Raw genomic sequence first — 26151 nt, 5'->3', positions numbered from 1 at the left:
GCACATTAAAAGAATCATACACCATGATCAAGTGGGGTTTATCCTAGGAATGCAAGGATTCTTCAATATATGCAAATCAATCAATGTGATACACTGTATTAACAAACTGAAGGATAAAAACCATATGATAATCTCAACAGATGCAGAAAAGGTTTTTGACAAAATTCAACACCCATTTATGATAAACACTCTCTAGAACGTAGGCATAGAGGGAACTTACCTCAACAGAATGAAGGCCATATATGACAAACCCACAGCCAACATCATTCTCAATGGTGAAAAACTGAAAGCATTTCCACTAAGATCAGGAACAAGACAAGGTTGCCCACTCCCACCACTCTTATTCAACAGAGTTTTGGAAGTTTTAGCCACATCAATCAGAGAAGAAAAGGAAATAAAAGGAATCCAAATCGGAAAAGAAGAAGTAAAGCTGTCACTGTTTGCAGATGACACGAGACTATACATAGAGAATCCTAAAGATGCTACCAGGAATCTACTAGAGCTAATCAATGAATTTGGTAAAGTAGCAGGATACAGAATTAATGCACAGAAATCTCTTGCATTCCTATACACTAATGACAAAAAATCTGAAAGAGAAATTAAGGAAACACTCCCATTTACTATTGCAACAAAAAAAATAAAATAACTAGAAAGAAACCTACCTAAGAAGACAGAAGACCTGTATGCAAAAAACTATAAGACCCTGATGAGAGAAATTAAAGACGATACAATCAGATGGAGAGATATACCATGCTCTTGGGTTGGAAGAATCAACATTGTGAAAATGACTCTACTACCCAAAGCAATCTGCAGAGTCAATGCAATCCCTGTCAAGCTACCAATGGCATTTTTCACAGAATTAGAACAAAAAATTTCCCAATTTGTAGGGAAACACAGAAGACCCCAAATAGCCAAAGCAATCTTGAGAAAGAAAAACGGAGCTGGAGGAATCAGGCTCTCAGACTTCAGAATATATTACAAAGCTACAGTAATCAAGACAGTATGGTACTGGCACAAAAACAGAAATATAGATCAATGGAACAGGATAGAAAGCCCAGAGATAAACCCACGCACATATGGTCACCTTATCTTTGATAAAGGAGGCAAGAATATACAATGGAGAAAAGACAGCCTCTTCAATAAGTGGTGCTGGGAAAACTGGACAGCTACATGTAAAAGATGAAATTAGAACACTTCCTAACACTATATCCAAAAATAAACTCAAAATGGATTAAAGACCTAAATGTAAGGCCAGACACTATAAAACTCTTAGAGGAAAACATAGGCAGAACACTCTATAACATAAATCACAGCAAGATCCTTTTTGACCCACCTCCTAGAGAAATGGAAATAAAAATAAACAAATGGGACCTAATGAAACTTAAAAGCTTTTGCACAGCAAAGGAAACCATAAACAAGACGAAAGGACAACCCTCAGGATGAGAGAAAATATTTGCAAATGAAGCAACTGACAAAGGATTAATCTCCAAAATTTACAAGCAGCTCATGCAGCTCAATATCAAAAAATCAAACAACCCAATCCAAAAATGGGCAGAAGACCTAAATAGACATTTCTCCAAAGGAGATATACAGATTGCCAGCAAACACATGAAAGTTTGCTCAACATCACTAATCATTAGAGAAATGCAAATGAAAGCTACAATGAGATATCACCTCACACCGGTCAGAATGGCCATCATCAAAAAATCTACAAACAATGAATTCTGGAGAGGGTGTGGAGAAAAGTGAACCCTCTTGCACTGTTGGTGGGAATGTAAACTGATACAGCCACTATGAAGAACAGTATGGAGGTTCTTTAAAAAACTAAAAATTGAACCATCATATGACCCAGCCATCCCACTACTGGGCATATATCCTGAGAAAACCATAATTCAAAAAGAGGCATGTACCACAATGTTCACTGCAGCACTATTTACAATAGCCAGGACATGGAAGCAACCTAAGTGTCCATCAAAGATGAATGATAAAGAATATGTGGCACATATATACAATGGAATATTACTTGGCCATAAAAAGAAACAAAATTGAGTTATTTGTAGTGAGGTGGATGGACCTAGAGTCTGTCATACAGAGTGAAGTAAGTCAGAAAGAGAAAAACAAATACCATATGGTAACACATGTACATGGAATCTAAAAAAAAAAAAAGGTTCTAATGAACCTGGTGCAGGACAGGAATAAAGACGCAGATGTAGGGAATGGTTGGGCGGACCCGGGGAGGGGGAAGGGTAAGCTGGGACGAAGTGAGAGAGTGGCATGGACATATGTACACTACCAAATGTAAAACAGATAGCTAGTGGGAAGCAGCTGCATAGCACAGGGAGATCAGCTCAGTGCTTTATGACCACCTAGAGGGGTGGGGTAGGGATGGTGGGAGGGAAACGCAAGAGGGAGGGGATATGGGGATATAAGTACGCATACAGCTTATTTACTTTGTTATACAGCAGCTACTAACACACCATTGTAAAGCAATTATACTCCAATAAAGATGTTAACAAATAAATAAAATGTCATTTAAAAAAACCCACTGGTGTCTGAAGTAATTAAAGTTAAACCTCTATGGTCAAGGGAGAGGGTCAATAAATATAGTGAATTCCTCTAAATTCTCTGTGAGTTCTAGGCCACTGGGTAAAGTAACTGCTTCCCTATTGTATGATTTAGTTTTGCTTTTGAAAGTGGTTTTGACTTTAATATGTAAGGAACTATATTCCTTACATATTAACTTTTTTATCTACGTTTTCCCCAGGAGACCATTCCTAAAGGTGATCTCTGGTTAAAAACTTTTTATTTCCCCCAAGGTATTTTTGATTATCTCTGATCTTTATGAGATTGTAAACTAAGCTTTACTAACTGAAAATATAAACCTATACCCATTGAGAAACAATTAGTTTTTAAGAAACATTGATTCCTCAATCTCTTACTGTTCGATTGAATTTCAATTTTTTTGTTTTTTTAAGGGAATTCCTTTATTTTTATTTTTTATTTATTTATTTTTGGCTGCGTTGGGTCTTCGTTTCTGTGCAAGGGCTTTCTCTAGTTGCAGCAAGTAGGGGCCACTCTTCATCGCTATGCGCAGGCCTCTCACTATCGCGGCCTCTCTTGTTGCTGAGCACATGCTCCAGACGCGCAGTCTCAGTAGTTGTGGCTCAAGGGCCTAGTTGCTCCGCGGCATGTGGGATCTTCCCAGACCAGGACTCGAACCCGTGTCCCCTTCATTGGCAGGCAGATTCTCAACCACTGCGCCACCAGGGAAGCCCTGAATTTCAATTTTTAATTGGCAATTTAATTTAGTTAAAAATCGTTAATTCCTGCTTTAAAGAAACAGTTATCTGAAGTTCAAATGCTTGAGTTCATTTCAGGGTTCTTTTTCTTCTGTTGAAATGAAGTAAGATGAAATATAAAGTAAACTGAAATATAATGCTTTTTAATTTTAAAATATTAATAGTGGCTATTTTAGGCAGTAGAATATTAAAAGTCAGGTTTATTTTCTTTATATTCTTCTGTATTTTCTGAATGTTCTATCATAAACATATATTGATTCTATACTTAAGTTTCTTAGAAGACTAATATAGGACTATTCGAGAATATTACTGGGACCAGAAAATCTCAGGTTCCATGGCTTTCTCTTTGACAAGGAAGGTGGCAAGCTAAGTGATTATATAAAAATTGTATTGAATATGGTTTAAGTAGGTGGGTTGAACACATGTATGTCTGAAATCTCTACATCGTGGAACTTTGTGTAAACTTTGCTCAGTGTAAACCTAAGAAATTTCCAATTATTTGGGGACTTTTAACAGGGACTTTAATTAATTAATTGCTGCATTGGGTCTTCGTCACTGCGCATGGGCTTTCTCTAGTTGTGGCGAGCAGGGGCTACTCTTCCTTGAGGTGCGCGGGCTTCTCATTGCAAAGCACGGGCTCTAGGTTCGAGGGCTTCGGTAGTGGCGGCACGCAGGCTCAGTAGTTGTGGCTCTCAGGCTCTAGAGTACAGGCTCAGCAGTTGTGGTGCACGGGCTTAGCTGCTCTGTGGCATGTAGGATCTTCCTGGACCAGGGCTCAAACCCATGTCCCCTGCAGTGGCAGGTGGATTCTTAACCACTGCGCCACCAGGGAAGTCCCCAGTTTGTTTTAAATTGATAAATTCTAGGTCCTCCACAGACCCACCTTACATGTTGTACATTTTGCTTTTTCCCAGGCATTTTCTTGATCTCAGATGGGTGACTGTCTATTTCTATTACTAGGAATGTACTTATGATGTTTCTTATTCGTGGGCAATCCTTTCACTCCTATTCATGCCAAATATTCTATATCCTTTGAAGCCCAACTCAAAGCTCACTTCCCCTCTGAAGTCATCTCAATGCCATACACCTTTCTATAGTTAATGTATTCATTAATCACCTACCAGAGATTTAGTAAGTGGTTACTATGTGTCCAGTGCTACACTAGGCACTATAAGAAGTTGTACCCAACATGGAAGACGAAGCTCTGGACCTCAGCTGCATATGCTGTCCAGCCTCCCCAACTAGACTGTAACCCTTTCAAAGACTGGCTGGTCCTATGTTACCCTCGTAGTATCCTACTTAGCTGGGACATCTTGGGTGAGGTGGGACATGTGTTGGTCATTGAAAGGTCTAGGTGACTGGACCACATCTTCCTGGCGTTAGTGGTGAGCAAATGAGAGACAACTGGAGGAACCTTACTAGTCCTTGGACACAAAGGAAATCTTTTCATAGGTGCTCAACAACAGGGCCCACTATATGGAATTAATACATGTTGAATGAATACATCAAAAGTGAACAAACTGATTAGCCTTCTAAAGGGAAGGTGGGAAGACCCTCAGGATGGGGTGACGTTTAAGCAAGAAGAAAGTCAGGGGTATTGATTTCTCTGCAGCAGAAGAGACAGAGATGCTTCTTTGAGTCAGGACCTAAGGACTACATTTCTGAGTATTTCAAATACTAGGTTTGACCAACACATGGAGCTGCAAGCCAGTGGGACAGCTGCCATTTTGGCAGCTTTACTAAAAGAAAAAAAAGACTTTGCTGAATGGGCTAAATCTTACCTGCCCAAGAGAAATTCCCTAGCTTTACTATAAATCATTAGAGCAGAAAAATAGGTTAGGAAGCATTGGAAATGGGCCAAAAGAGAGTGTCAAGGAGACAGCAGGATCCAACAATAGAAAACTAGGCAGCAGATTAGACAGTGTAGGTGTGAGAGAGACAAAAGCAGATACAGAGACTAAACAGTGACCAAGGGAAAATGGCACAAGTACTGCTGTCTACACAGGACTCTCCTGTTGAGAGGGTCCCAGCCAAGAGGAGGCAACGAGGGAGATTTCACTAATGCATAGTCCATCACAGTGTAGCCCAAATCTTCTCCTAGAACCATCTATAGCATTACTATGTAGGGACTCTCTTCCAAATTTATGAACAGGATGTGTACCCAAAGCCCATCTGTAATTTAACTGGTAACTGAAATATATTTTCCTCCAGAAATTATTTTAATTAGGTTAGATACTTATGCCAAATCCCCAAAACCTATTTAATCTACATGTACTTACAGTTTAGTCCTTTACCCAGGTATTTTAGTAATTTCTAATTACCCCATACATTCCAGTTACTCTGGTTGCCTATGAAATAATTCTAAAATTTATGGACTTAAAACCACCCCAATTTTCATTTTGCACATGAACCTGCAGTTTAGGGCATGGCTCGGCAGGGGCAGTCCACCTCTGGTTCGCGTGGTGTCAGGAAGGGGAAGGGGGCCCTGGGGCTGGGGCCTGGGATCCTCGGAAGGCTTTGCCCACTCACATTTCTGGCAGTTGATGCTGGTTGTCTGGCTGAGATCTCAGCTGGAGGTGTCGGCTGAAACCTACATATGGCGCCTCTATATGGTCTGGGCTTCCTCATGGTGGCTGGTTTCCAAGGGCAAATGTCATGTGTAAGAGAAACAAAGAATAGCCGAGAGAAAAAAAAATTGAATTCTTTTTCAAATCCAGCCTTGGAAGTCATCTAGCGTTGTTCTCACTGTGCTCTATCAGTTGGACCCATCACAAAGCTCATGTGGGTTCAAGGGGAAGGCAACAGACTCCACCTCTTGAGGGAGTGTAGCAATATTCCAGAAGAGCAAGGGGGAGCAGATAGAATTACAAGGCCATTTCTGGAGAGAAATTTACAGATAGCGTCCCACAATAGTGTACAATCTGCCACAACATACAACATTACTTCTAGAAAAAATATTCCAGCTTAGAAGGTAATACAGCATAGTGACTCTAGAGCCGAATCCCCAGAGCCCCGTTATACACTTGTGTGATGCTGGGCAATGTGCTCAAGTCCCTGTCCCTTAGTTTCCTCATTTACGAAATTGGGATGTTGTGAAGAAAAAACAACAGTTACTCCGAAAAAAGCTTAGAAGGCTATCTAGCTCTCTAAGTGTCAGCCGTTCTCATGACACCAGGGATACACGTCCTCCGACTTTGGCAGTGGTACTTCCTGGCTCCTGGGGGGACAGCAGTGGTGACAGCACGACAAGGGGTAGAAAATGAATGATAACAGTTCACATTATTGAGTACCTAATACCTGTCAGCTACCATGCCAAGTAAACTGACTTAAACATCTATAAGGTAGGTACTAATATTATCCAGGTAAGAAAACTGTGACTTTGGTAACTTGCCCAAAGTGACACCTGCAAGTGGCAGAGATGGGATTTGTCCCCAGATCAGTTTAACTAGATGGAAGGAGCCTGAATCCCTGGATTACTGCATGGAGCAGAGCCTGTCTCCCAAATCTGATCTGTGGCTGAGTGAATAAGGAACAGTACTGTATTATGCCGTTGGGACTTGGGGTTATTTATTAGAGCAGTGAACCTATCTTGACTGGGTGAGTACAGGGAAGATGGGATTGATATGCTTGAGCACAACTAACTTAAGGATTCCTTTCATAAGATGAAATGGCTCTTGTTGTTTGCATAAGGCAGAGTATATGCATAAAAGAAAATTATTCTCTAGGTCAGTCCCTACCAGTCTCTTGTATCTTCTGAACAGGAGAGGACAAGCAGCCTTTGGAAATAGGGCTGGGTGTACTGATCTGGAATCCTTGACACTGATATGAACAGACTGCTCACGAATTAGGCTGACTGTTCACCAGCTGAGGAATGCCTCTTCTAAGGTTTGACTCTGGTGTAAAACCTAATGGTTCCCAGGTTGTCTGCTTGTCTCTTTTGTTTTGATTTTTTTCCCTTATAGAGAAGGTTCTCTTTTTGACTATGCTGACCAGCACAGCTGTGAGGGAGAAACCTTGGTTGCTGTTACACTTAGGTCTCTGGGAAGGTCCCCTATATAGTTAGACTGTAAGTTCCATGATGGCAGAGACCTTGTCTGTCTTGTTCACCATAGCATCCCTAGTGTCTAGTCTAATGTCTGGCACACAGTAGGTGCTCAAAACTTATTGAATGCATGAAAGACTTAATGTTTGAATAAAAGCTCAAGCAAACAGAAGTCAGAAGTCTATAAAGTAACTTGGGCTCTTTAAGCCAGTGGCATATCCCTCAAAGACCACATGAGGGGGGAGCCCCAAATGCCTACTACGATACTGTGGACGCAGTAGCCCCTTGATAAAATGCTTGCTGATTGAGTGATGCAACCCAATGCTTCACCTGACCCATGGCAAAACGTGGGAAGGCGCAGGATCGGACAACTGTTGTGGGATGCTAGTTTTAAATTTATCTCCAAGGATGTTGTAAATATGGTCGTCACAAAATTGGTCGTGGTTTTAGTTGTATGAATCATCCGTAAGTCTGTGGGAGTCAGCAGAGCAGTCAGCCAAAGAATACAACACTCTTCTATCTCATGGATAGGGTTTAAATTCATAAAAGTAAAGCAATTCTAGAATCATCCATAAGAGAATTCATCTTGGCATGAAAGCAGTTTGCAGTCTTTGGTTTTCCTGCACTCATTGCAATTCAGAAATCAGAAAATATGGACAATCCTCCTTTTAGGACAGGCAGCAGCTAGACTATCTTTCAGACTAGAGATTTCTTTCTTGAAAATCAAATATAGAACTTTCATGTGATGTAAGTATACTATGTTTTACATTAATGTAAACTAAGTTTTAAAGGGATGCTATGTCTCTAATTAAAGGCATTTACAGAAATATGTCCAAAAATCCCCTAAAGTTCACTGCAGAAATAAAAAGAGCAGACTGTTTTTGGTTTGGAGTAGATGCCTCCGTTGGATTTAAATATTTATCATATAATTTTTGTATCGAAGTCTTAATGAGCACTAACTTTTACGGCATCACTTCTGGAAACAATAAAAAATACTGCGTTTTGGAATGCTATTTCTAGTTGATTTCCATCACAGGGTACCATTAAAATAACACTTGATTTCATGAAAAATAATGGCACATTCCTTTCCAACTGGATTCTGAGATTTTTGACTTTTTCCAAGTTTCTTTATCAAGGTGCCACAGACACTCAAAGCCCCCGAAGAAGGTGTCCTTTTCTAGTCCAAAGAATAAGAAATGTTTGGGAAGATCCTCTTTTGTAATTCCCCGAGAACACATGAAGAAAAACTGCTAAGCTTCCATTTCAAATGTTAGGGATTTGGATAGAGTTTAAACACCAGCTTGTGCATAATGTCATAGCTCCAATTTTCTTATGCTGGGGTGATGGTGCTGATGTAATAAAAGGATGTAAGGACTAAGCGCAGAGCTGGAAAGGCAGCGATACACGACATCAGCCAACTAACTGCAAAGTCACCTAGTTAGCTGCAGAGGAAAATTAGGCAATATCTTCTGCAAGTTAAGAGTGACATGGGAAAGGAGACAATTCTTATATAAGTCACCCTAAACAATAATATTAATATTTCCTGTGTTGTTCTTGAATATCCAATAAGTCAAATAAGATTTTGCGTTCCGATTACTTGGGAAGTGTCTCCATTCCTCATTTCATTTTGAATCAATGTCTCCTGTTCCAGGGACCTCTGACAGGTGAACCAGCAGGCTCTATCCAGAGTAACTGAAATTTACATTACAAGTGATCAATTTATGCATGTATGTGCTTTACATCAAACTGAAAAGTGACATAAATTCTTTAATGCTCATTTCAATTGTTGTGAGCACACAAAGTACCTTCTAGAATATTTCTTCAGCTACGATCTCATATAACATCCTGCATTCTTCATGAAAGTACTACTTGCTTATTTTCTTTGACTGGATAAAGGTCCCTTTGTAAATAGCTATAGTCTTACTTCTATGGTCCACGGTTTTAACTTGCGTTAACACTATAAGTTTTTCCTCTTAACCCCTATCTAACTAGGTATGAGCTCAGTCCAAGTACACAAGCCTGCTTATGGATTAAGGAGGAAAACAAAAGAAATTTACAATTTGGTAGCAATGTGGATACCACCCCTTTCACACAGAAATTAGAGAATACTGTGAAATTCACACCGTCAGAGAATAAAATCAGATGTGGTAGAGCTGAATGTGGAAATGGAGGTGTGGATTTTGTCCAGTGCAGTTCCAAGACCTTTTAGCATCACAAGCTTACATATCATTTAACTCAGGGGTGGAGAGAATTCATGGGATCCAGGAACTTGGATGGGAAAAATATTCTATCTTTAGTTTCACTAACCTCAAAGTAAAACTTATATTAAAATGTAGAGCATAAACCACCGTACCTGCGGTTTTGTTGCCAAGAGAAATCACAGATATTCTCACATCACATTACAGTCACTGTAGCCATCTCGAAATACCTTTTATGTTCATCACTACTTCAAAATTATGGTAGTTATTATAACTATGGTAGTAATTATAACTGCTGCTAATTTGTTTTATTTAATAGTGAATTATTGACAACACACACAATTTTAAAAATTTGGTTAATGTATTTCAATAAAAGTAATTCCCTTTGTCATCCTGCATACTTTATCATGCATTTAAAATCATCATTCTAAGGAGAACCTATAAGCTTCACCAGCCTGCCAAAGAGGTCCATGGCACCCAAAAGATTAAAATCCCTTGAAACTGTACATAAAGCATTTAATAATGCAACATCCAGGTTTCTAGAGTAAATCATTCCTTGCTAGTATCTTTTGAAGTTGAAGCAAACTTGACCTTGAAATCAACACAGTCTCATTGCTGTAAATAGATGATTCTGATAAGAGTCATTTTTTCCCCTAATTTTCCATAAGAAAAGACCTGTAGATTCTAAACTATTTCTGCCATCATAGCATAGGTTGTTTTCTTCTAATGATAAACTTTATCATTGTCATTTTGCCGATCAACACTAAAATATTCACTTATTTCGTATTGCTGAAATCCAGTCTGTTTTATTAGGGCACTGAATACAATCATTTTATAACTTTAAAACACAGAGAGAGCATCAAGAAAATCTTCACTACCTGGAAAAACTATAACGAAAATTCCTTATTTTGAGTAAAAGAAGCAAACATCAAAGCATCCCATCAAAGACTGCTTTTAAATGACAGTGCTACTGGCTATGGGTCCTATTCATGCTCACTTGAAACACTGCAAATCAATTAACATATTTCTAGGAGTGTTAGGAATAGGGTCTCTGAGTTATTATAATTATGAGGTAAATTAAACAATGAGATAACGCCTCAGTAGATGTGCCTCGAGTGTAAGCACATTAAGAGTTTTTGGAAAATCCTCCATGGAGACTCTGGCCAAAAACAGACATATCAAATGCCAGCAAGTTAAATGAATATTCACTCACTGAAAGCTACTGAGAAATTATTTATGCACTCACAATTATTCACTTATTATTGAAGCTAAATACTGTTCAAAATGTTCATCTCTAAGTAAAATAAAGGTGATCAGAATTCAGAAACTAATAAAGAATATAGAAAAGAATAATAGATTCTTGCTATCTTGATATACAACTCACATACTGTAAAATTGATATGTAACTCACATACTATAAAATGTGTATTCTTCATTTACATAAACCATTATTTTTCTATTCATCAAAACAGTAGGTATATTACATGTGCTGCTCTAAAATTTGCCTTTTTTTCCAGTTAAATTTGTAAGATTTAGATACCTGCTTATAAATCTAGGCTCGATCAACTTCAGTACCAGAGGTTTTTATTGAATTACAAGCTACGAAAACCATCCAACTTGTGTGCAATGATGGAAAATTCAAAATTACTAAACTTGGGAAAGAAAGGAACTACAACAATGCAACACCCTCCATTTGTAGTATATATTGTTATAGGAATAGAGATTAAAAGCTTTATTAATCACAGTTATCAAATTACTCATTCAAGATCTAGAGCGATTTTCAGTGGCTATTTATATCTGTCTTTGAATTAAAGTAGATCTACCAATGATAATTTAGTTTTAGGGCTATTGTTTTCTTCTCTAGGTAATTATTTCAATTTTTAAATATAAAAATAGCTTACATGCCTCCTTAGTGAATGAAGACCATCCAATGCTATTCTCTTCACAGCTGAATTTTCAGAGGAAGATACTGAAAATGTGCACTTTGCTCTGAGAACCAAAAAGCAACTGCATGAGCACATGTCAGAGGTTCCACCCCAACTTCCTTGGCATATTCCAGATTATTTTTCTCTAAACAGGAAGCTCTTGACAGTTTTCCCTGGTATTTTCAGAATACTTTATTTACTAGAAGAACTCCAACTTTTGTTTCAAAGTATAATGTTCTTTCCCGCCGTGCCTATTGTTGCTAATTATGAATGCTACAAACAAGACAGAAACCAAATACCAAACTACTCCAGGCTGATTCAGAATATGGTAGCAAATATAAAAAAAGCAAAGTTAGCAACATGTTGCAAGGCTATGCTGGAGTCTTTAAACCGAAAACAATACTGAAGGGAGGATTCCTGGAATTCAACGGGGAATATTTGGCTCAAGCCGCAAAACCTGTATCTCTAAATAATGTCATGTTAGCAAGTGTTGAACAAGAAAGGCGGCTAATATTTTAACCCACTTCACAGAACGCTAATCCAAATTTAACCAAATGCCAGAGATTCCACCCGAAATTAACAACTAGAAGCTGCTTCACATTTTTCTCCTGGTACAACAGTAATTGTTCATGAAGACAAACTTGTAAGAGGTAAGAGAGAGGGCCAAACCACAATGATCTACAAACACATCTAACTACTGTATATAAAGCAAACTAATTACCTCACACAGAAGAAGTGCAAGATTTAACAGTCCATGCTCTGCAGCCCCTGGGACGCAGAAGCAGCAGCGGCAGCAGCGTTAAGAGCAGCAGCGGCGGCCAGCATCCACCAGATTCTCACAGGCCTTTGACTGTGTGGACTCAGCCACAGACTCTGCCTCCGGCTGACGTCAAAGTCCCTGTCACATGGCCAGATGAAAGCCAAGAGAGCATTGGTTGTCGTAGCAACCACAGAACAGCTCTGAAATTATTTCAATAGGTCATCTGTCACTGTGATGTGTATGTGTTTGTGAGTGCATGTGAGTGTGTGTGTGTGTGTGTGTGTGTGTGTGTGTACGCACACACCCCACACCCATCACGGACAGCTACCCAGCAACCTCAACCCTTGAAGTTGTGACTAAAGAGTGCCTACAACTTTCCTCTTCAAGGCTGTTCCTTACAGTTTCTGGCAAGAAAATGCATGCCCCTCCGAAGTTCCCATTGGTCTCAGTGTCACCAGCATGAAGTTTGTGTCTCTCTCTGTAGAACAGAAGGAAAGAACTAAGAAATTCTGGGGATAGTATTCTAAGCTAATTAAATCTATTTGTAAGTAAATGGATAAAAACAGAAGCTCAAGGGGAGCTGGAAGAAAAGATATTTTTAAAATGATATAAGAATCCACATCAATGTACTGAGACCAGACTAGTAATGGAAAGAAAGAAGAAACATGGGGCGTGGTGGCCCTGAGTCAGATGAGAGTCTAACGAGCCTCACGTCAACTAGGATGGGGAATCAGGTGAGATGAATTCAGGACCCCTGCATTGTAAAATGTCTATGCAAGGATGAACGACCAAAACAGTTTCAAAACAGTGCTACTGTAAAACGTTTTACATTTTAAACTTTTTTGGATTTTTACTTTGGGGGTCACCATAGAGGTGCCAAATCCTCCCCTTCTAAATGCTCTTGTCCACATCCCTTTGGGACTCAGCATGGAGTAAATGGGTGTCCCCAAACACAAACTTCAGTGAAAGCCTAGGACAGCAGAATAAAAGGAAGGTCCGGCACATTTTCTAACTTCAGCTTCATTTCCTTTAGGACAACCCTACCTTACTTCTAACTCCACACAGTGCTTATTTCCTAGTTCATTCTCCCTCTTAATTAATAGGAAGTCCATTAAATAAGATGAAATAAAATGCAGAGGAAGGTACTCTGAAAAATACATCCATTGAAACATATACCATTCAAAGGGGAAAGAGGTTAAAAGGCGGGGAGAAGAGATTGCTCTCAAAACCTTCCCATGCTAAAGTTATCAGGATTTCTTCTGGCTGGCTTCTGCTGGCTTCTTTAAAAAGACAAAAAGTAGCTCTGGGGTGCTACAAAATATAAATGGAAACTAAACCAGCTGAGCAGACTACATTTATGTCACTGCAAAAGAATGAAATTTCTTCAGTTAAGAGTCAGGAATTACTTCTAGCACAGTAAGACTAATGTTCAAACTGACCATAGAATCTTCCTATTCCATCTTCCTCTTCCTTTACTTCTGTCCCAGCCCCATCTGGGAGAAAAGATACATTTTTATTTGCAAAGTTATTTTCCTGATGCTATTAGCTGTAGCACTGCAAAAGTAAAATCAAAGTGTAATGCTATAATGAACGCTCCCCCCTTTAATTTCAGATTAATGATAGCTAGGAATTTACCTCTTAGCACAAGGACAATTGGCTCATTGAATCCAATGCCTATCTAAATGGGTCAGGATGTCACACCAGTGGTAGATTTCAGCAACAGTCACAATTCACAAATTTGTAATTTGTTCCAGTTATAGTTCTGGTTTTCTGTCAGAAGTGTACATCACAGCAATGAGGGGAATGGGAAGAGAGGAGAGAAAGCATTTCCTTCTAGACTTCCAGGGCCCCATGTTCTCTGAGCTGCCTGCTTTACCATCTCTTTGACTCCAAATCCATGGCTGCCTAATCATCTCTTCCTCTTTATGCAGTGAAACTGCAGTACCACAGTTTGCCAATAGGTGATGTCCTCTGAAACAAGAAGTTATCAGTTCTTAAAATTCTGGCCTTAAATTAGTTTAAAATTCAACAAATAGTAACACCTTTTTATTTTGAATTTTCTATCATTTTTAAGACTAAGTAGAGGGGTATCTTCAAGATGGCGGAGGAGTAAGACGTGGAGATCACCTTCCTCCTCACAAATAAAACAAAAATACACCCACATGTGGAACAAATACTACAGAACACCTACTGAACACTGGCAGAAGACCTCAGACTTCCCGAAAGATGCCTGAGGGTGACCTACACACAGAGCAGGGCCAAAACCAAAGCTGAAGCCCAGGAGCTGTGCAAACGGAAGAGCAAGGGAAATTTCTCTGTGCAGCCTCAGGAGCAGCAGATTAGTAAATCCCCACAGTCAGCTTGATGTACCCTGCATCTGTGATACCTGAACAGAAAACGAATCATCGCAAAAGTGGGGTGGCAGACTTGGGGTTTGCTGTCTGTGACTAATTTGTTTCTAATTTTAATGTTTATCTTAGTTTAGTTTTTAGCACATGTTATCATTGGTGATTTATTAGTTTGACTGCTCTCTTTTTAAATTTTTTTTTATTTTAATAAATTTTAAAAATGTTTTAAATTATTTTATTATTATTATAATTTTTCTTTCTTTTTTTTCTCCCTTTTATTCTGAGCTGTGTGGCTGACAGTGTCTTGATGCCCTGGCCTGGTGTCACACCTGAGCCTCTGAGGAGGGGGAGCTGAGTTCAGGACACTGGACCACAAGAGACGTCCCGGCCCCAAGTATTACCAATCAGCAAGAGTTCTCCCAGAGATCTCAGTCTCAACGCTAAGTCCCAGATCCACCCAGTGGCCAGCAAGCTCCAGTGCTGGATGCCCCATGCCAAACAACTAGCAAGACAGGAACACAACCCCACCCATTAGCAGGGAGGCTGCCTAAAATCACACTAACTTCACAGACACCCCAAAACACACCACAGAATGCAGCCCTGCCCATCAGAAAGACAAGATCCAGCCCCACCCACCAGAACACAGGCACTAGTCCCCTCCACCAGGAAACCTACACAAGCCACTGAACCAACCTCACCCACTGGGGCAGACACCAAAAACAATGGGAACTATGAACGTGCAGCCTGCAAAAAGGAGACCCCAAACACAGCAAGTTAAGCAAAATGAGAAGACACAGAAATATGCAGCAGATGAAGGAGCAAGGTAAAAACCCACCAGACCAAACAAATGGAGAGGAAATAGGCAGTCTACCTGAAAAAGAATTCAGAAAAATGATAGTAAAGATGATCCAAAATCGTGGATATAGAATGGAGAAAATACAAGAAGTGGTTAATAAGGACCTAGAAGAACTAAAGAACAAACAACGATGAACAACACAATAACTGAAATTAAAAATTCCTAGAAGGAATCAATAGCAGAATAACTGAGGCAGAACAGGTAAGTGACCTGGAATATAAAATAGTGGAAATAACTACACCAGATCAGAATAAACAAAAAAGAATGAAAAGAATTGAGGACAGTCTCAGAGACCTCTGGGATAACATTAAATGCACCAACATTCGAACTATAGGGTCCCAGAAAAAGAAGAGAAAAAGAAAGGGTCTGAGATATTTGAAGAGATTATAGTTGAAAACTTCCCTAACATGCTAAGGGAAATAGTCACTCAAGTCCAGAAAGTGCAGAGAGTCCCATACAGGATAAATCCAAGGAGACACACACCAAGACACATATTAATCAAACTATCAAAAATTAAATACAAAGGAAAAATACTAAAAGCAGCAAGGGAAAAGCAACAAATAACATACAAGGAAATCTCCATAAGGTTAACAGCTGATCTTTCAGCAGAACCTCTGCAAGCCAGAAGGGAGTGGCAGGACACAGTTTAAGTGATGAAAGGGAAAAACCTACAAACAAGATTACTCTACCCAGCAAGGATCTCATTCAGATTCGATGGAGAAATTAAAACCTTTACAGACAAGCAAAAGCTAAGAGATTTCAGCACCACCAAACCAGCTTTACAACAAAGGCTAAAGGAACTTCTCTAGGCAGGAAACACAAGAGAAGGAAAATACCTATAATAACACACCCAAAACAATTAAGAAAATGGTAATAGGAACGTACATATCGATAATTACCTTAAGTGTAAATGGATTAAATGGTTTGGATTATACCAAAAGACACAGACTGGCTGAATGGATACAAAAACAGGACCCATGTATATGCTGTCTACAAGAGACCCACTTCAGACCTAGGGATACATACAGACTGAAAGTGAGGGGATGGAAAAAGATATTCCATGCAAACAGACATCAAAGGAAAGCTGGAGTAGCAATTCTCATATCAGAAAAAATTGACTTTAAAAAGACTATTACAAGAGGCAAAGAAAGACACTACATAATGATCAAGGGATCAATCCAAGAAGAAGACATAACAATTATAAATATATATGCACCCAACATAGGAGCACCTCAATACATAAGGCAAATGCTAACAGCCATAAAGGGGGAAATCGACAGTAACATAGTAAGAGTAGGGGACTTTAACACTCCACTTTTAAAAATGGACAGATTCTCCAAAATGAAAATAAATAAGAAAACACGAGTTTTAAAGGACACATTAGACAAGATGGACTTAATTGATATTTGTAGCACATTTCATCCAAAAGCAACAAAATACACTTTCTTCTCAAGTGCTCATGGAACATTCTCCAGGATAGATCATATCTTGGATCATCAATCAAGCCTTGGTAAATTTAAGAAAATTGAAACCATATCCGGTATCTTTTCCAACCATAATGCTATGAGACTACACATCAATTACAGGAAAAAAACTGTAAAAAATACAAACAAATGGAGGCTAAACAATACACTACTAAATAACCAAGAGAACCCTGAAGAAATCAAAGAGGAAATCAAAAAATACCTAGAAACAACTGACAATGAAAACACGATGACTCAAAACCTATGGGATGCAGCAAAAGCAGTTCTAAGAGGGAAGTTGATAGCAATACAGTCCTACCTCAAGAAACAAGAAAAATCTCAAACAATCTAACCTTACACTTCAAGCAATTAGAGAAAGAACAACAACAAGAACAAAAACCCCAAAGTCAGCAGAATGAAAGAAATCATAAAGATCAGATCAGAAATCAATGAAAAAGAAATGAAGGAAACAACAGCAAAGATTAATAAAACTAAAAACTGATTATTTGAGAAGATAAACAAAATTGATAAACCATTAGCCAGACTCATCAGGAAAAAAAGGGAGAAGACTCAAATCAACAGAATTAGAAATGAAAAAGGAGAAGTAACAACTGACACGGCAGAGATACAAAGGATCATGAGAGATTACTATAAGCAACTATATGCCAATAAAATGTAAACCTGGAAGAAATGGACAAATTCTTAGAAAAGCACAACCTTACAGGACTGAACCAGGAAGAAACAGAAAATATAAACAGGCCAATCACAAGCAATGAAATTGAAACTGTGATTAAAAATCTTCCAACAGGGGCTTCCCTGGTGGCACAGTGGTTGAGAGTCCACCTGCCAATGCAGGGGACGTGGGTTCGTGCCCCAGTCTGGGAGGACCCCACATGCCGCTGGGATCGTGAGCCATGGCCGCTGAGCCTGCGCATCTGGAGCCTGTGCTCCGCAACGGGAGAGGCCACAACAGTGAGAGGCCCGCGTACAGCAAAAAAAAAAAAAAATCTTCCAACAAACAAAAGCCCAGGACCAGACAGCTTCACAGGCCAATTCTATCAAAAATTTAGAGAGAAGCTAACATCTATCCCTCTCAAATGTTTCCAAAATATAACAGAGGGAGGAACATGCCCAAACTAATTCTACGAGGCCACCATCACCCTGATACCAAAACCAGACAAAGATGTCACAAAAAAAGAAATCTACAGACCAATATCATTGATGAACACAGATGCAAAACTCCTCAACAAAATACTAGCAAACAGAATCCAACAGCACATTAAAAGGATCATACACCATGATCAAGTGGGGTTTATACCAGGAATGCAAGGATTCTTCAATATAAGCAAATCAATCAGTGTGATGCACCATATTAACAAATTGAAGAATAAAAACCAGAGGATCATCTCAACAGATGCAGAAAAGGCTTTTGACAAAATTCAACACCCATTTATGATAAACACTCTCCAGAAAGTAGGCTTAGAGGGAATTTACCTCAACATAATAAAGGCCACATATGACAAACCCACAGCCAATATCGTCCTCAATGGTGAAAAACTGAAAGCATTTCCTCTAAGATCAGGAACAAGACAAGGTTGCCCACTCTCACCACTATTATTCAACATAGTTTTGGAAGTTTTAGCCACAGCAATCAGAGAAGAAAAAGAAATAAAAGGAATCCAAATCGGAAAAGAAGAAGTAAAGCTGTCACTGTTTGCAGATGACATGATACTATACATAGAAAATCCTACCAGAAAACTACTAGAGCTAGTCAATGGATTTGGTAAAGTAGCTGGATACAAAATTAATGCACAGAAATCTCTGGCATTCACACTAATGATGAAAAATCTGAAAGTGAAATTAAGAAAACACACCCATTTACCACTGCAACAAAAAGAATAAAATATCTAGGAATAAAACCTACCTAAGGAGACCAAAGACCTGTATGCAGAAAATTATAAGACACTGATGAAAAAATTAAAGATAATACAAGTAGATGGAGAGATATACCATGTTCCTGGATTGGAAGAATCAACATTGTGAAAATGACTCTACTACCCAAAGCAATCTACAGATTCAATGCAATCCCTATCAAACTACCAATGGCATTTTTCACAGAACTAGAACAAAAAATTTCAGAATTTGTATGGAAACACAAAAGATCCCGAATAGCCAAAACAATCTTGAGAACGAGAAACAGAGCTGGAGGATTCAGGTTCCCTGACTTCAGACTATACTACAAAGCTACAGTAATCAAGACAGTATGGTACTGGCACAAAAACAGAAATATAGATCAATGGAACAGGATAGAAAGCCCAGAGATAAACCCACACACATACGGTCACCTTATCTTTGATAAAGGAGGCAAGTATGTACAGTGCAGAAAAGTCAGCCTCTTCAATAAGTGGTTCTGGGAAAACCGAACAGCTACATGTAGAAGAATCAAATTAGAACACTTCCTAACACCGTACACAAAAATAAACTCAAAATGGATTTAAGACATAAATATATGGCCAGACACTGTAAAACTCTTAGAGGAAAACACAGGCAGAACACTCTATGGCATAATTCACAGCAAGATCCTGTTTGACCCACCTACTGCAGGAATGGAAATAAAAACAAAAATAAACAAATGAGACCTAATCAAACTTACAAGCTTTTTGAACAGCAAAGGAAACCATAAACAACATGAAAAGACAACCCTCAGAATGGGAGAAAATATTTGCAAACGAAGCAACTGACAAAGATTAATCTCTAAAATTTACCAGCAGCTCAAGCAGCTCAATATGAAAATAACAAACAACCCAATCCAAAAATGGGCAGACCTAAACAGACATTTCTCCAAAGAAGATATACAGATTGCCAACAAACACATGAAAGTTTTGCTCAACATCACTGATCATTTGAGAAATGCAACTCAAAACTACAATGAGGTATCACCTCACACCAGTCAGAATGGCCATCATCAAAAAATCGACAAACAATAAATGCTGGAGAGGGTGTGGAGAAAAGGGAACCCTCTTGCACTGTTGGTGGGAATGTAAATTAATACAGCCAGTATGTAGAACAGTACGGGGGTTCCTTAAAAAACTCAAAATAGAACTACCATACGACCCAGCAATCCCATTACTGGGCACATACCCTCAGAAAACTGTAATTCAAAAAGAGACATGTACCACAATGTTCACTGCAGCACTATTTACAATAGACAGGACATGGAAGTGTTCATTGATAGAGGAATGGATAAAGAAGATGTGGCACATATATACAGTGGAATATTACTCAGCCATACAAAGAAAAGAAACTGAGGTATTAGTAGTGAGCTGGATGGACCCAGAGTCTGTCATACAGAGTGAAGTAAGTCAGAAAGAGAAAAACAAATACCATATGCTAACACATATATATGGAATCTAAAAAAAAAAAAAAAAAAAAAAAAAGGTTCTGGTGAACCTAGGGGCAGGACAGGAATAATGACACAGATGTAGAGAATGGACTTGAGGACATGGGGAGGGGGAAGGGTAAGATGGGACGAAGTGAGAGAGTAGCATCGACATATATACACTACCAAATGTAAAATAGATAGCTAGTGGGAAGGAGCTGCATAGCACAGGGAGATCAGCTTGGTGCTTTGTGACCACCTAGAGGGGTGGGATAGGGAGGGTGGGAGGGAGACACAAGAGGGATGGGATATGGGGATATATGTATACATGTAGCTGATTTACTTTGTTATACAGCAGAAACTAACACAACATTGTAAAGCAATTATACTCCAATAAAGATTTTTTTTTTTTAAAGACTAGTATACTTTATTGTATACTGACTTGGGCACTCATATTATAAGTTAAAATTATCAGTGGACTGACCTTCAAAATGAAAAGTGGATACATGTAATCCTTTTTTCTATAGCATGCTTCCAACCTGCCATCACTCATTTCCCTTTGCAAACTGTCTAGAATTAGAGATTCCTCTTACAGCTAAGGAAGTCACTGGTCTCTTGCAGAGTTGAAATTGTGACGATGATCTCTTTGGAGCTCAGGTTTCTACCCATTTGGCTAATTAATCCCAATGTAGGTAAAAATATCATAGGAAATACATATGAGGGCCTTTTCCAATCACAGCCCACTGCATTGAAGACAATATGAGTCATTTTCTTTTTAAAATAATAACTCATATTTTTAGGTAAAAATGATTCACTTAATTTAAAAATACCCATTCAAAAATACTTCTGCACCATAGTTTTCACTTGCTGTATGAATGTCAGGGCTCCTTATTATTAGTTTGACCACTCTGTCGGAAATAACACTTAAATGCTACTAAACAAGCATTCTGACTTGGGTTCACATACCTGAATTAACAGGTGTTTTAGGCAATGAGTAGACAACTATAATCAGCCTTTTATTTGATGTTTCTAGGTAGAAGTTTTGCTGTATCCCTGTCTCAGCATTAGTGGGAAGGCCATAGACCTATTGTTTGGAAGCACTGGGTTCAAATCTCATCTGGGTAAGTTACTCAAGTGCTCTGAGCCTTAGTGCCTACATCCTAAGGTTGTTGTGAGGATTTTAAAATTCTGATACCCTGTGACAGGGTCAGTGGCTCAATGTATATGTAATTTCTTACTTATCTGTCTGACTCTGATAAGTCTAAGACCTTCAGGGAAAGGATGAATCTTATTCATCTCTACAACCCTATGGTTAATAGCACAAGGACCAGAACACAAATGCTCAATAAATGTTGAGTGACTCCTCAAAATGCTGAGAAAGAAATGTTTCCTTTTTATTCCTGCTAACAGAGAAGGGAGAGCCTCCCCTCAACCCCCCAAAAAGGCAAAGGAAGGAAAAACAAAACCAAAAATGTTGAGTTATCACAAAATTTTCTAGCGATGAATGGGTTCAAGTAAATTTGCCAAATAAATCAAACTTATCTCTATTAAATCATATTTATTATGAGTGCACATAAGTTATATGCTGATGTATTTTATGGTTATAGCTGTTAATGTTGGATAATCTTTTACATTAACTGATTAATCGAGCACTTACTATATCTGGAGCATTGTTCTAAGTGCTATACGTATATTAAATTATTCACTATAATAACTATGAGGTAGGCATCACTCATTTCCACATTTCATAACTAAAGAAACTTAAGCATAGAGTGATTAAGTAACTTGCCTATCTAGCACATGGCAGAGCCAGGATCTACACCCAGGAAACCTGGCTCCATAAATTTTGGAAATAATTTACATTTGATATATTTTTAGAAAGCATTGATTTATTTCTTATGGTTATTTTATACTTGAAGGTTGTTTTTATTTTTAATTTCTTATGAGGGGGAGAAGGCCAACTTATCTTTTCTGCATTTGGGAACTCTGGCGATCTTAATCTAGGTTTGTCCTAAGGTGTAATATGGCAAGAAAAATCTAATTCAGAAGATTTGAATAAAGGAAAATGGGCAAAGTAACTGAAAATATCCTGAATGAAATCACCCAAATTATTATAGTCTTAAGTGAAGCAAACATCTGGACTACACAGGCTTGGGTAACTTCTGTTTCCCAGTATGATGGAGTTTTTTGTATTCAAACTAATACTCTCACTGAGATAATAATAGCTGGATTTTTTTTAAGTGGTTGGAAGGCATCAAAGAGTAGCAAAGGCAGCAAAACCTATAAGTGCCAAGATCCCAGATAAAAGGAATATATATTGATGTAAGCCCAGCATTCTCCACATTATCTGCTACTTTTCTCCTCAAATTATTTGATAATTCCTAAGTGGTATGGGGTTTTTGGCATTCTCAAAACTGGAGAGACAAAAATTGGGGATTCAAATATTCAAAAACATCCAGGACTTCAGGGATTGCGATCCTGGTTTAAAAAAAAGGAATCACAGAGAAGAGATCCCAACATTCTGAACTGTTTTCCCCTTAAAGCACCTGCCAATTCCTAGATGGTGTTAGACAAAGCATTAATATGCAGCAAATAAGATAAAAACACAAAGGGCGAGTTTATGTTTGGGAGTTCAGGATCCTTCAAGGAGCTGGAGCTTGTGAACATCCTAAGTTTTCAGGCCTCATAACTGAAAGGCCCCAGAAGTAATGGAAAACAGAAAATAGATGCATCCTCACAAAAACCTGGATCCATCCTAGAATCATTACAATACCTAGTTGGATCAAGGTAATTCACCCCTATTCTTACTATTTTCCAGAGAAAATTAACCTTCTTTAAGGGAAGATAACATCATACAGAGCCTCTGCCATTTTTCATATACCATTGCCAATTCACTCCAAAATCATTAATCATGCTAGAAAATAGGTATAACTGACCAAAATCCAAGAGGAAAAAATAGACAGTAGAAATAGATCCATAGATGATTTATCTTCTATAATTATCAGACAGGGACTTTAAAATGACCACAGTTGACCCTTGAACAATCTGGAAGTTGACTGTCCACACAGTTGATAATCTGGGTCTAGGTTTACAGTTGGCCCTCCATATCTGCAGTCCCACACCCACAGATTCAACCAACCATAAATTGTGTAGTACTGTATTGTGTATTTAGTGAAAAAAAAAAAAAAACCCACATAAGTGGACCCACACAGTTCAAACCTGTGTTATTTACGAGTCCACAGTATAATTAATATGTTCAAGGAAATAGCAGGATGGAGAGTTCCACGTGCAAAATAGTAAAATCTATAAAAAAGAGAACATATTAAATTTAATTGAAAAATACAATTAAGAGCACAACAGATGGGTTCAAGAACATAGAAGATATAGCAAAAGAGAAAAATAGTGAAACGAATGATTAGCAGACAATATCTAGTCTGAAGACTAAAAGAATGGAAAATACTGAAAATAATGTAAGAGACATTTGGGACATATGAAAAGGCTAACATGTATATTAGGGAGAGGAGAGAAGAGGAGAGAGAGATAGGACAGAAGCAATATTTGAAGAGAATTGGCTGAGAAGTTTCCAAAACTTATAAAAGATATGAAACAACAGATTTAAGAAGCCCTATATATCCCAAACAGGATAATTACAAAGAAAACCACACATAGACACATCGTGACCAATCTACTGAAAACTAAAGACAAAGACAAAATCTTAAAGCAGTGAAACAAAAAAATTATATTAATTTATAAGGAGCAAAAAAAATCAACAGTAAAACAAACAAGCCAATTAGAAAATTGGCAAAATTTTTAACAGTAAAAATCAACAGTAAAACAAACAAGCCAATCAGAAAACTGGCAAAATACAGGAAAAGATATTTTCCCCAAGAATGTACAAAGATGACAAATAAGCACACAAAATGATTTTCCAGCATCATTAGCTATTAGGGAAATGCAAGTTAAAACCATAATGAGATACTACTACACACCTGTCAAAATGACTAAAATAAAAAAGTGACAATACCAAATGCTGACAGAGAAACTGAATCACTCGTATTGCTAGTGGGAAAGTAAAATGGTACAGCCACTACAGAAAACATTTTGGCAGTTTTTTAAAAAATTAAACATGCAACTACTGTATGTACTCATGCAATTGTACTCCTGGGTATTCCAGAGAAATGAAGGCTTATGCTAACAGAAAAGCTTGTATACAAATGCTTTTAGTACCTCTTTGTGATGGTCAATAATTGGAAACAACTCAGGTGCTTTCAATGAGTGAATGGGTGAACACATTTTAGTACATCCATACTATAGAGTACTACTTAGTAGTAAAGTGACACAAATTATGATGCACATAAAAACCTGCATGAATGTCCAGAGAATTTTTCCGAGTGTAAAAAACTAATCTCAAAAGGTCACTTACTGCACAATTCCATTTCTATAACAGTATGACAAAATTATAGAAATGAAAAATAGATCAGTGGTTGCCAGAGATTAAGGAGGGAATTAGGGGAAGTGCCTATGGCTGTAAAAGGACAACAGGAGGGATGCTTATAGTGTGATGGAAACATTCTGCATCTTGACTGTATTAATGTCAATATCCTGGCTGTAACATTGTACTACAGCTCTGCAAGATGTTACCTTTAGGAGAAAGTGGGTAGAGGGTATATGGGTTCTCTCTGTATTGTGTCCCACAACTGCATGTGAATCTACACTTATCTCAAAATAAAAGTTTAATTAAAAATTTTTAAATGAAGGTGACATAAGACATTTCAGTCAAAAACCGAGGGAATTTGTTCCAATAGAATTGCATAAATTTCTGAAGAGTTGTTTAAGCAGAAGAAAAATGATCCCACATGGAAACACAGAGATACAGAAAGGGCAGATATATAGATAAATTTAAATGAATACCAACTTTATAAACCCCCATGTCTTGTAGGGGTTAAAATGTGTGTAGATTCAAAATATAGGGCAACATTAGCACAAAAGGTAGAGAGGATGAACAGAATTAAAGTTTTCTAAGACTCTTGTATTCTGGTCAAAGTACTAATTAATAATAGTCTCTAATAAGATAAGGGTGCACAATGTAATCCTTGTAATATCCATTAAAAGAATAACAAAAGAATGTATAGCTAATAAACTAATACAGCAGGAAAATGATTTTAAAAATTACTTGATTCCCAAAAGAAGCAAAAAAAGGTGGGTGGGGGGGGAGAGAAAATGATAGGATAAATAGGTAGAAATATTGGGTTGACCAAAACGTTCGTTTGGGTTTTTCTGCAACATCTTACAGAAAAACCCAAACGAACTTTTTTGGCCAACTCAATAGTAACATTGAAGAGTTAACTGCAAACATGTAAATAATGACAGTGATTACTATAATATATAAACTGACCAAATATTCTAATTAAAAGGCAAAAACATCAGACTGTATTAATAAGAAAATTCTAACTCTTCACGTAAGAGATGAAAATTGATACACAAACTAACAAGCAAAAACTGTTGTAGCATTATTATCAAGCAATAGTACTTACTTGTAATATAAGCAAGAGATACTACTAGAGACATAGAAGAACACTTCATAATTCACTGCTTTAAATATGCATGCACCTAATAAAATAGCATCAAGATAAATAGAAAAATTCACTCATAGTATTGGTTTAACATATTTTTTTCAATAACTTACAGAACAAGTAGCAAAATAAGGTAGAGGTACAGAATATTTTAATGATGCAATTAACCAATCCGACTTGATTAACACATGAAGAATGATGATCTCAAGAATTACAAAATACACAACTTTCCTCTCAAATATATTTAACAATACTGACTATATGCTGGGCTACAGGAGTTTTTCAATATATTATAAATTATCAAAATC

At 37.9% G+C, this 26151-nt stretch overlaps 1 protein-coding gene across 4 annotated transcripts in view; it reads right to left on the bottom strand.

The window, feature by feature from the left end:
• NCALD (neurocalcin delta) overlaps positions 1–26151 on the bottom strand; it is a 431524-nt gene that overhangs the window by 69818 nt on the left and 335555 nt on the right. The window contains exon 1 of one of the 4 annotated variants that reach the window (XM_082675135.1): positions 12186–12311. The exons of the other annotated variants lie outside the window; for them this stretch is intronic. The gene's annotated coding sequence lies outside the window, so the exon portion shown is untranslated. Of the gene's footprint in view, positions 1–12185; positions 12312–26151 lie in introns of those variants that run through there. 4 annotated transcript variants of the gene reach the window in all.

The sequence above is a fragment of the Grampus griseus genome (assembly GCF_964374135.1).
Source record: "Grampus griseus genome assembly, chromosome: 17".
NCBI classification, from domain to species: domain Eukaryota; kingdom Metazoa; phylum Chordata; class Mammalia; order Artiodactyla; family Delphinidae; genus Grampus; species Grampus griseus.
This window is presented reverse-complemented; position numbering and strand designations above follow the sequence as displayed.